Below are 13101 nucleotides of genomic sequence, written 5' to 3' on the forward strand. Positions count from 1 at the left end.
CTTTATTTACACATGATCATTGTGTGTGTGACTTGAATTGCTCCATTGTTTTTTACTATCTTCTTTTATATCTCTCAATAAAAAGGGAAAAAATCCTCAGGGTATCAGTAAATTTCTTTGGATTCTTCTACAACCATCACATCACACTATCAGAATGGATAGTACGGAATTCCTGTTTAGTTGAGTTTTTTCCAAAAAAAAAATCATCCTTATTAAAATTGTCCTAACAAGGTTTAATACAAAGAAAGAAAAAATGTTATTTTGGCCACAAAATCCTATGATTTTCATTGTCTCTTCATTCATTTCCAAACTTTTTTATCCCCCAATGAAATCTGGAAGCATTATCCCCCTTCCTGCTTTCCACCATGGATTTTTTTTCAAAAACTGAATTAAATTCACAATAAAGTGTTGAAAAGTTTTTTCTGTTATGAAAAGGCTTTACAAAAACTTACTAATCCAGTTGGGTTTACTCATTAATGTTGTTGTCCTGTGCAAATTTATAGAATATAATCCAGAAGAATACTGCACAGCTGTGATGAAAACCTCATTCCCTGACTTTCTGGGGTTTGTTCTGCCAAAAGCTCTTCTTCTCTCCGAACTCTTAAAAAAGGAAATTTAACTTATTTTCCTGGTCAGGTTAAGTGAAACAAGACTATAGTGAAATGGTCTGAAAAAGCTAGAATTCCTGAAGATCTACTAAGCCCTGCTAACATAACCCTGCTATGATTATTTCAAATATTATTTAAATAAGAAAATGACAAATAATCACTTTGTTTTTTCCTACAATAATAATCATCACCAAACTGAGTCATGCATGTCACATGCATGGAAAAAAAAAATAAAAGCAGCAGCTTTGCGGGCATATATGCTCTCTAAAAAAAGCACAAGAACATCCAAGTTGGTATTTTGCACCTCAACGAAAATGTGCCTTAATTTCTTCAACCCAAAATTTATCTATCAAATAGGGACATATTCAGATTTAATGTCTATGTACTGACTTTGATGATGATGATAATGATGAATGCTTCATGAGGAAAGATGGAAAGCTAGGGTATGGAAGAGTGGACTGGGAGGAGATTAGATAACCATGGAGCTGCTGCTACTATTTCACTAGATTCACAAGCCCATTACATGACACTGTCCTATAATTCAACACAAGAAAACTTTCAGCATCTTGAAATTCCCATACTTCCTTGGACGAGTGCAGTGACTACTTGGATGCTAAGAGGGCAGCTCCATTTTGCAAGAATAATCAAACATTTAGGGAGAGCTATTTGGAGAAAAAGGACAGCAAAAAGGCAGTGTTAGCTGAGCGTACTTGGGATACAGGAGAATCAGATTCAGGTCTCTGCTCTGAATTACAACAGCATGTTAACAAATCTGCTTGGGGGGGGAGGGGGGGGCGAGGGTCAGGGGACCGGAGGGATGCGTTTTGAAGTTCCCTGCTTCATCTGGAGGCAGAGCAGAAACATTTTGAATAATGAGAAACTGCACACCTAACTCCACATCTGCACCAACAGCTTCATTTTCAAGAGTTCACAGCTCCCTCTAAATCACATTAAGACCAGAGTTTAAATGTTAATTATGGAGCATGTGCATATTAATTTTCTGCTTTTTTTCTCTCCATAAGTAATGGGAATGCTTTTAAATGCCTTTTGTTTGGTTTCTTATGGGCTTACTTGGTTTCTTAATATATTACAAGGCACTTCCTGCGCTGCTTACAGAAGCAAATTTCCCACTGCTAGTGGGAGTTTTCCCTAAGTAAGGTCAGCAGATTTGGTCCCAAGGGAGCAAACTGAGCTTTGAGCTTAGCTACCCTGAAGATCTAGCAGAAAGCAAAACAGATATCATTCTTGTTTAAAATCTGCTACTATATTGTATCCTTCTCCGCCACATCATCCAACACAAACAACTAGGAAACGTTTTGCTGCAATAATCCTTTCAATTAAGGCTCCCATTACAGTGAAACAGCTGCTCACTACAATACATCTTTGTCACGGAACTATTTATTTCCCAGAAAACATTTCTTTAGTTGTTAAGACAGATGTAATAAACCAGATCCACGGAAGTTGCAGAACTCAAAGCAGTGAGCAAAATCGTACCAGCCAACATCCTTACATTGAAAAATGGGTGCTTTCAATGAGGGCACAATTTATTCTTTTGTGTTGACAAAAAAGCCTCCTCAAATTAAAGCACATCTGGTGTCTCAACGCAATGTCAATGAGCTACAACTAAAATAGCAGCATAAGCCCTCACACATACATCATTAGAAAGAAAAAAGGAAACAGTCCAAAAACTTCTGTCCTCCTGCTGATCAGTGGTGTTCGTGTGGGCCCTTAAAAGCCTTTTGGAATGCCCTCATGATAAATATTTAATGGCCAACCTCTTGCTTAATGACAGAGTCAGGTGCTGCTCTTGGCACATAAAGACAAATGAATCAGCACCTTGTTACGGCTTCCCGACCCACCCATATGTGCTCATGCCCTCAGCCCTGAGCAGCCCGCTGAATGCTATTTATTTATTTTACTAACAAGTCCAACTCACATTAACTGTCACTGGAATATAAACAGTAGTGACAAAAAGCATTATCATGAATAATTTAATCCAAGCTTTGAGAGTGCTTGCAAATGAGCAGTTTTCTTGCTGTAAACTCTGTCCCTGTGATTGCAGCTCCCAGGCAGCTTGCCTACATTTCAGACGATGGCGATAGCAGGAGGAGGGGACATTCCTCTTCCACCTACATGTTCCCAATGAGTTGAAAACCTTCCTTGTCAGCTGTGCCTCTGACAGTGACCTGCAGTTAGTACTGCAGAAACTAGAGAAATAATGAGAAGCACCTTCAAGTCAGAAGCTGGATAGACGGTAAGGCACCCTAGAGGAGCAAGACACTAAGAACCAAGACAGTTCTTACAGCTGGACTCGATCTTAAAGGTCTTTCCAACCTAAATGATTCTATGATTCTGTAAGACCAGCTCTGTATTCCATTTTTGCAGGCATGAGGTCCAAATCCAGTGTTCTTTGTCCATAAAAGCCTGACAGGTCCTCAGGCTGAGTGGGGAACCACATCTATACAACCTGCATAGATATTTCTCTAGAAACAGTTGAAGATGCCAGGGCCTGTATCACTGCAGTACTAAATGATTTCTCAGAACAATCAGAAGTACAACTGGTAAACAGTCAAGACTTGGCTACCTAGTTCTCCTTTTACTCTCAAAACCTTTGTAAAAAAACAGTTCATAAATAGTATGTATGTGTCATACCTTCCTGGCTTCTTGTTCATCCCCTAAGCACCAAGCGATAACCCGAGGGTAGTTCTGTGCCATGAAAGGAACAAAGCAGTGGGCACTCAAATCACTGCTCTAGGTGATCCAAGAAACAAGCATGTTAATCACACAAGTGACAAGGAGAAAGGAAGGCAGACCACTTCAAGACAAGAAAAAGACAAGGCGACAGTACTCTTACAGTGGAGATTCTCTTTGAGGATCACTGTGACATGTAAGTACAGTGTTGATCTACAAAGAAGTAACACCAATCTAGATCTCTACCTGAGGCTTTCTAAATTCCTCGGGATTCAGACCCTGGATTCAAATCCACTACAGACACAGGACCATCCACAGGCAGTCAGGCTCACCTATGAAATCTGATAAAAGCGGTCTGACGTTTACCAACTACTGTGCTCTAGAGCCAGTACTATTTTCTGCCATAATACTCTCCTGTCAAAAGATGTACACACTCTTCCATGTGTGAGGAAGACATTCAGAACAGGGGGGAAAAAAAAAGGGGGCGGGGGGGATATACCCACACTCAGTACTCAATGTGAAGAACATAGCAGGTCCCTTTCTTGCAGACCAGAACCTATTTGAAATAAAATGAGCTAGGATGAGAAGGGAAAACACAGAAAAAAATTTAAATAAATGATGTATTAATTTTAAAGAATCAGTGTTTGCCTCAGTGAACAAATTTCTGGTATTACTAGAGAGTAATTCATAGCAAAAAGCTGGTACCAAGGCACTGCAACAAGAAGTGATATTAATGCCATCACCTGCCTTGCTGGCTAATACAGTCCTGGGCTCACTTCTTAATGCTTCTTCAGACATCATCTACTATGGTAGATTCAGGACATCCCTTACTGGAGTGTGACTGCCTCCAACCAAGGCAACAGCAACAGCAGTGGAGTAAATGGGAGCAGCTGCAGTGCCTTTAAGAAGTTGCACAGTTGTTTTATTGGAATTCCTCTCACCTACAGGTCAGTCATAGTAATAAAAATGCATACCTAATAGTTTACTGGCTTTTTTTCCTCTTCCTTTATGACAGCATAATAAAACACGGTTGTTTAACATACAGTGGTACTAGAAATTCGAATTGGGAGGCCCAAAATGTGTTTTATATTCTTGCTACTCTTTTTATTTTCCAAACCTCAACATAATCCCGTAAAACAACCCCTCCTCTAGCATAAATGAGCTTACAGTTTCTGACTCTTGAAAACAGTACTGATGACCACAATAATGCTCCAAAGTCTTCCAACTTTGCCCATCACCTTAACCAAATCACCAGAAAGTTCCAAGCCTGCAACTGTTAATTTGGCCTAATGTAAAATAACCCAATAACCCTCCCCCAAACCATTTGACAGACACAAAACCTCTGCAAACCATTTGACAGACACAAAACCTCTGCAAACCATCTGACTGTTACTGTTCATACCCAGGATATTGAGCAAATTATTTGGGTAACAATAGTTTAGAGGCATCAGCTGAGTCACCAATTCTACTTCCCACCATCACAGGTGGACCACAGGATATATTCTGGTTCATAAAAGGATCATATTCCACTTTAAAATGAGATGGGGTTTTATGCTCCCTGTTTTTATTAGAAGCTGACGGCTAGGAAACTATCTGTGGTCCACCCTGTATATATACAGTTTCTAGATGGTGCGCCAGCATCCTCATTTAACTGAAAAAGCCATATGTCCCTGATCCAAATCCAAAATAATGATAATTTCTCCATTTTTTTTCAGCATTTGAGCAAATATTTTAATTCTTCAATCTAGGGTATTACACTCGCTTTCAGGATGGAGATTATTCAGCCTGTAAAACTTAAGCATTTAAACTCCTTGAGTCTTACTTCTCTCTCACATACAGTAGTTTTCCTTTTTTCAATCTCCTTACCAGCAGGCACACTTGCCTTCGTCTCTGTGTTTAACAGTACTGCCCTTATTCAAAACTGAAGCACAGTCCTGTTTGAAGTTTTGGGCATACCCAGACAATATTCAATTCCTGCTTCATCCCTCTACCAGCCACGCTTTTTGTTATTTTATATTAATATAGCTACACACATTTTTATTCCTTGTTTCAGTTTACTTTGCAGAGTTTAACTCAGCTTGACTTCTGGCAAATTCTCTTTCATCCGAACACTTCTTGACCTCTAACATGGTTTCTTTACAGATTATTCCCCTTTTACTCATTCCTTGCAAACTCTGTTTATTCGTAATGTCGATTGCGAAAGCTGTTGGTGGTCTGGAGTTCACCCCTAAACGTCACCAGTGCTTAAGACTGAAGTTTTAACCAGAAAGATGGAAGTTTTTAACTAGAAAATGTCACCACATTCAAATGCTTGAGGTCTTTAGTCACTATCTAGTTTCCCTAAACTTATTTTGCACTTCAGGTTAAGAAAACCTTGGAGACTGTTTTTTGTTAACTTTGGATCGTAAAGAATAATGATGACCAACTCTCTCTGACGTCCTTAGTCCACCCAGACCAATTTTAAAATAACACTGGTTCTTCACAAGTCAGTAATTGTTTGAGAAGTTGTTTGCATTAAGGAAAGATTTGGCTGTATGGTTATTAGGAGAATTTTTCTTCTAGTTTATAGAATAACATAACAATTCCATGTTGATTTTCTCCTCCTAGTATTATCTGAATCCAGCCAGATCTTATCAACCTCTTGCTTTCTTCCTGCAATGTAATTTTGACTTCTAAATGATTCTACTGTAGATGCAGATTCAATAATACCCCTCCTATTCCTCTACAGCCTGCTTACTGATTTACAGAGCTAAGACACTATACCACTGTAACCATTTTCAACTTGCTTTTAGCTCTGTATCATACAGTCTCTGACAGAGCTCTATCAAGACCTCCCAGCAGAATCAGTAGAATTAAAATTTTCTACCCCAAGGGCTGGTCCACTCTTGCTACAGGGAAGGACAAGGGGGATGGCTTGGGTGGTAGCTCACACCGGCCTCTTGTGCTGCGCAGCCAAGGCAAGGTGGGTGTTGCATCTCACACTGCCATGCTTCTTGCAGCCAGCCTGGCTCTTCGAAGCACTGTCACAGCTACGGCAGACAGCAGAAAGGTGCCCAGACAAACTGCCTCCATTGTTGATGTCTAAAAGCCAAGTCTGCTTCCAATATATTGCCCCACAAAATAAGCTAGAACATTTACAACCAACAATCAGCTTCTCTTACAAACTTCTGCCACCAAGATCCGTCTGCATTCAGAGCTGTATTTCAAACGCGGCTCCTAGCTGAAATGTACGCAAATAACGCACATAAAATTATGCCAATGAACAACAAAAAAGTATACATCCCTGCTTGTTAAAACTATCAGAAAGAACTGTGAGACTTTTTGATGATTAACATATGCAACACACTAATATTAAAAACAAACAAAAAAAAATTAACTCAGAGAAATTCGTGCTTCAGAACAATGAGGAGAGAACAAATTCTTAAAGTCTGGCTTTCCTGGCATACTCAGCACTATCTTCTTTCCACCAAAATCTGTGGGCTGACTTACCAGTCTTAGAATTGCAGGACTACATGACTCATTCAATCATATTCTACAGCCTAAAATGCTGCTATTTTTATATGATTTTGTAAAATTCATTTTCATAGTTTCATTATTTAATACAATTTAAAAACATGCTCCAAGGTCATTCCAAGTTAAAATGCTTTCTCAACTACAGCATAACTACATCAGATCCCGAATTTGAGTAAGTGTGCACATTCAGGACAGTACTCTTGTCAGTGCTCAACTTCACAGCTGGGTCCAAGGCATGCTTTCTGCCCCTGCCTCGATCTAACTCAGGGCAGAAATTTCTCATGCTTTAGTGGTGTTAGTTGGGAGGACTGCTATCTTATAGCAAACTCTTAATTTACCATACTTTTTCTAGATTAGATTCCCATTTCTGCACTTTCACCTTCTAAATATAACAATAAAATAATAAAAGTTTTATTTTGTACACACTCACTGGAAAGGAATAAAATTGACTAATTTTCAATGATTTTAACAAAACAGCACAAAAGAAAGGCTAGAAAAGTAACCTTCACAAGCTGTATAAAGTACAATTGATATTTAAGTGTTGGATGTAGCTTAATGAATTGGGGAGGCAGGGAGAAAGAATGTTTTCAGAGTTACTGCCAAGAACAAACATTTCTGAGAGGTCTTACCTGTGCCTTTGAATTACTTCTCCATGCCATAAATCTGCATTTACCTATACCTTGGTATAGAAAAAAAAGGGAGCTTTGTTTTGGCTTTAGTTCTTTATTCTGCTAACTCTAACACTGCTAGAGGTAAATTAAACTATGTTAATTAAACAGTGACATATTCAGTCTGAAGCTGACTATCACCAGGACAGGGGGTCGGCTTGGGTTCAACTTGAAACATTAAAGAAATCACTTCCAGATCACTCTAAACTGCATATAAGGAGAAATATTGCTTTAAAATAACTTAAAACTAATGCAGCTATAAAGATGCTCAGTTTTACAATGAAATAGTTTTCTGAATTTGAAGTAGCAATAGTGTCAACTCTCCTTTAAAATGGCTTTTTTCCCATTTAATTGAGTATTTCCATCACAATCCCAAAACAATTCCACAAGTCTAATTGCAAACACCTTAATTCAAAGCCCTCTGAAGAATTATTGCCTTCTCTACCAAGAGCATTACCCTTTTTTTCATTTGAATTTTTCCAAAGACCCACAGTCGTTAAGAACCACACAAAAAAGCCCATGTTGGTTATTTAAGTGCAAGTTAGAATATATTTCTAGTTATCTTCTCCTCCTGGTTTCTGCATTCATTGTCCCAACACTGCTTTGCTGTGTTTGCAAGGCTGCAATCAACATGCTGCCAAGTTTCTGCCATACCTGGGTCCAAAACCATTGCCAGCAATCATATAACAAATGATAATGAAAACGGGTGACATCTAATCAACTGCTTAATGGGAGTCCCTGCTTACAATTTCTTCTGTGGAAGTTAAAACGTAAAACCAGCCCAGGAACTGGACTCTACCTTCTCAGAGTGGAATATCCCATTTGAGAACAGCATCATAAGGCAGTGAGAAAAGCACAGCTGTTATTTATCATACACAACAACGTAACACAGACACAAGATTTCTGTACCCAGTGCTGTCAGTGCAATGCTTCTTGTGAGTTTACTTTCACTTTGTTAGAGAGGTTTTCAATTCATAAGAAAATGTTTTGATAATAAATAGGGAGAAAGCACATAGTATCATTAACAGAAATGTTCACTGGCTTGTAAGATGCAAGAGGATTTCTAAAGTTGGTTAATGTAAAGGTATCACTTCATTTTCACTCATCCATTGCTAAAATGTCCATGAATAAGTACCTCAGGATCTGGCCCACTGATCATAAATAACATGCCCCAATGCTCACTCCCAGGAGAATATTTATAATGTTGGAAGTGGAGAAACCTAGCTGAGATGGAACATTTTGAGCCAAAGGATGTTTATGTAGCAGCCTGGCATGCCTCCATACACATGCCCAGTCCAGTAGAAATCCCATTTTTAATTGCTCAAAAGCATTTTCTGATTTATAAATAAACCTTCATACTAATGCCTTGGGCTTGTACAAAGAAACTCAGTAGTTCCAAAGATGTCTTAAAGAGTTATCCCACCTCTTTTAATCAGCATCTTTATTATTACCCAGAGTACTTTCTATTGAACACTTAAGGATAACAGGTAATAATTTTCAAAAAAGAGGAACAAATCATCTTTGTGGTTACACAGGTAAAATACGGATGAAAGCCGTCACAAAAGCATATAAGCATATAGTAAATCTAAAGAGAAAAAGGTCAAAACTCAAGTGGTAACACCCAAACCCATGAAGCTTTTCACTGAAATGTTTTATGTTTTAAATGTTGGCTTCCCAGCGTAGCCAATTCATACATTTTAATTTATAACAAGATTAGACAATGACTACGTCTCTGGCCTGTCAATGTCCACTCTGGCAGACATGACAGAAAACTGTTTTGAAGAACACAAGTGCAGCCTACAGCCCATCAGTACTATTAAAAATCTAGCAGACAGGTACAGCTTTTAGCCCTTGCAGGGGTGACCGGGATATCAATACCTCAAGCGCATCAGATGGGTACCTCTGTTTTGGCTGTACTTTAAGTTGGTGAAGCTAGGGGGATTGTTGTCCCCTCTTTGAAGTAGTCAACTACAGTGCCCCCAAAATAATTTACTAATACTGGGTGATATAATTGCTCTGAGATGGAAGTAAAAGCAGTCATGAACTCCAACACTTGAACTAAAACTATCTCCTCAGACTGAAGCAGTTAACTGAAGACTGAAGCAGCTGCACAGAAATGCTCATGAATATATTTTTCCTTATTCAGACAGTTTCATGGACAATTAAGTAGTATTTCTGCAAACAATACATTCAGCTAAATCTTAAATAACTCAGTGTTTCAGCTCTAACTGAAGCAGAAGTTTCCTCTACTTTAAAAGAGGTTGGTTGGTATTTTCACTTGCCAGGTAGTATCTTAAAACAAATACACTGAACATATGCAAAGACAAAAGACTGTGCCATATCTCCATGATTAAGGATTCATATTACTTTACCTCAGTAATTAAATTTTTAAAGAAGATTAAATATTTAAGGAAAAAATATTACTTATTAAGCTTTAAACACTAGCTGAACCATTTCAGTGTGTGTATTTTTTTCCCCCCAGTGTTTCTAACCTTTTGCAATTCTGTCAAAATTAAAATTAATCCAGACTGACATCATTCATTCCAGATTAATTTCTAATTCTATAGCCTGGAAAACCCTTAAGCTGGGTGGAGAGAAGTTGCATAAGTTCAGTAACAGGAAAGTGCAAGGTGATAACCTGGGAAAACAGATGGAAGTGCAAGAGATATGAATGTTGGCCGTGGTTTGTGACTGGGCAGTTGAGTGCGCCAGGAGGAGATGAGGAAGGAAAAGCTTAGTAGAAGGAGAACAGAAAACTCAAAAGAATAAAAAGATTTAAACAAAGGAGGCAAGAATCAGGAAAAAACGACCACTTGAATAAATCAGAAATAGAAGAGAAGGCTTGAAAATATTATTTGACAGAAAAGAAAGAAAAAAAGAGAAAAGACAAATAAAATATACAGCTACATACTCTGTTTTGTTGTTTGCAGGGTTCTTTGAATAAAGTTCGTTTTATTTAACTTTTGACTCTGATTTATTGGTGGTTTGGCTGGTTTAGCTAAAAGTTACAGATTTCCCCTGTCTTTTCCATCCTCTGGACATGGAAGAAAAAAAAAAATGTACCAACACTTTCTTGAAAGATACACCTACACACATAACACACAATTAAAAAAGGTGAAAGGGACAGTGGGCCACAACGGTTACACTCAGAAATATTGAATTTATATAACAAATTAATTCCCATGAACACACCATAATATGAAATTCAGAAGATGACACACAATACGGGGAAGCTATCCAAAGTCCTAAGAAAGCGTTTTCCTCTGAAGAAAGATTGCTGCCACCAGTGATGCAAACTAGATGATTTAGTGTCTATCAAATCACACAGGAATTAGTCTTAATCAAATTGACTTTTTTAGACTCTAAAAGGAGAGGATTAGGATGTTGCTCCACTGTTGCTCTTGGCATCTAGAACATGGCTCTGTTTTATCCTGTCAATCACTTTTCTTGCACAGAAGGGGCAGCAAAAGTAAAACACACAAAATCAGCAGGGTAATAGCATATTATCTGGGAAGCTGCACCCAAATTCCCAGTGCTTCGCTCTCAACTGCCACCTTCAGCACTTTTAAGAGAAACTTTAACTCACAGCTGGGCATTTACTGATGTTCCATTCTCACAATGTCCTCATAATTTTCCCCTGTAAAAATGACTGACAGACTTACCTAGAGTGGGATTTCCTACCTTTTATGCTTACTTTATTTATTTTTCAGTTCTGTTTTTGCTGGCTCCACTGCACACTTACACAGTCAACATAAACTAAACCTACCCAATTGGTGTGGATCCCTGCCAAAAGACAATGTGTTAGTTTCTCAGATTGACTGGTAGAAACTGGGTGAAAAATGGTGTGGGAAGTAGAAGAGTGTGGAGAGACATAATATAAATGTAGGAATTAAGGCATGAAATACAAATGCTGACCAGACCTTTTCTACTTCTGTACTGTAATACTTCATGAAGACAGCTTCTTCACCAAGGAGTGAGAGATTTTAACTCTACAGCTAACAGACCAGATCTCACAAACACCCTAATTCTCACCCACTTCCTTGCCTTGTCTCAGAGTTCTGTCAAGATACTTCCATTACAATTCTCAAAGACTTCAAATCTGATATAATTCTAATATATACCACTCTAAGCAATCTTTGGAAATCTGACTTTAACCTATTTGTAATTCAAATCCTATTTATGAGTAACATTTAGGAATAATACTACCCTTGTGCAATCCTTTGCACTTCTTTTCCTTTAGCTTAGGTGTCAAGACTGTAAAGCACCATGGGCATCTCTGTCAATCAATACTACTATATTCACACTAAATAATTATACAGTAAAACCCAAATAGAGTGCAAAATGGATTAATTCAATGCAGATTCTCTTTTAAATGAAACTAGCTTGTGAAATGCATGATGGCAGGATATCATTTTGGTAAACCCTTCAAAGATTTCAAAAAAGAATCTACATCTATCCTAGCTAAAATAAAGCAAAACAGTGAGTCGTTGCAACTAGGACAGGTTAGAATACACTCTCCACAACACAAACGTAACTCTGCCTTGCTTCTCCCTGCTAGAACCTGGAGGAGAAAGTTCTCTTTCTTATACAGTTTCCCCTATACACAGGCCGGGTGAAAATCTGCATCAACAGAAACCACGTGCACAAATAGACGTTTCCTTAGTTTTGCCTCCTACACTAGTAAAAACAGGTACAACAAAAGTTGTACTTCCACTTTTGAAAACTGATTGGTACTGTTAATATGTGCCATGCAGTGATGAATAGCTGATCAGACAATGCTGAAACTCCTGCTTCCTCCCTTCATCTTCTCAATAAAGGGAAAAAAGGATGACAGCTTGAGGGGTCACTAAATCAGACGATGAGACTCTCCAAGAACGCTTTGCAGGGAATTCATGAAAAGTTTCATACATTTATTTTCTCAGGGTAAGTGGACCTATAGGCAAGATACAGGAATGTATGTTTGGAAGGACACTTGCCTATAAACCATTCTTCAGCTAACACACTGAAAACTGTATGTTTGTTGTCAACATGTTGCTCAGTCAAACCACAATGAGTTCTTCAGGTAAGAAAAAGTATCAGTTTATGTTACATAGTGTTTAGAAGACAGATATGGGACTGATGAAGAACCTAGAGTATCTACAAGCTCTTCTAAGAAAACTGGAAAACACATGAACTAAGAGGTAAATCCAAACTCCTGAGAAACTACCCTGGCAGAACAAAGTCAAGATTAAGGTTTTTCAGGAAACCATAAAAAATGCCAAAATCTTTGGGTAAGAACTTCATAGAGGCCCTGTAAACTCAGATATCACTGTACTCAGAGTCTAGATTTTCTTGATTGTTTTCTTTAAAGAACTATGTGGATTTGGTCTGAATTTCCATCAGCCATGAAAACAGATTTGTGAGTAGAAAAAATTTGCCAAAGTCAGTATCAAATAAGGCAGTATAACTTCAGAGCCTCTTTAAATGCCTCCTTTTTGTTAGTGGTGTCATGAACCAGCTTGCTTTATAAAGGACGCTTCACATTATTTCCATCAGAAAAGATGAGAGGTCAGTCCATTTGACTTTAGCATTGTGTGATATTTTTTTTTTATACTGGTCTGAAGAAGAATTGGGTAAGCAAG

At 38.2% G+C, this 13101-nt stretch overlaps 1 protein-coding gene across 12 annotated transcripts in view; it reads right to left on the reverse strand.

The window, feature by feature from the left end:
- PIEZO2 (piezo type mechanosensitive ion channel component 2) overlaps positions 1–13101 on the reverse strand; it is a 314755-nt gene that overhangs the window by 242435 nt on the left and 59219 nt on the right. The window lies entirely within an intron of this gene.

This window comes from Falco punctatus, assembly GCF_963210335.1.
Source record: "Falco punctatus genome assembly, chromosome: 3".
NCBI lineage: Eukaryota > Metazoa > Chordata > Aves > Falconiformes > Falconidae > Falco > Falco punctatus.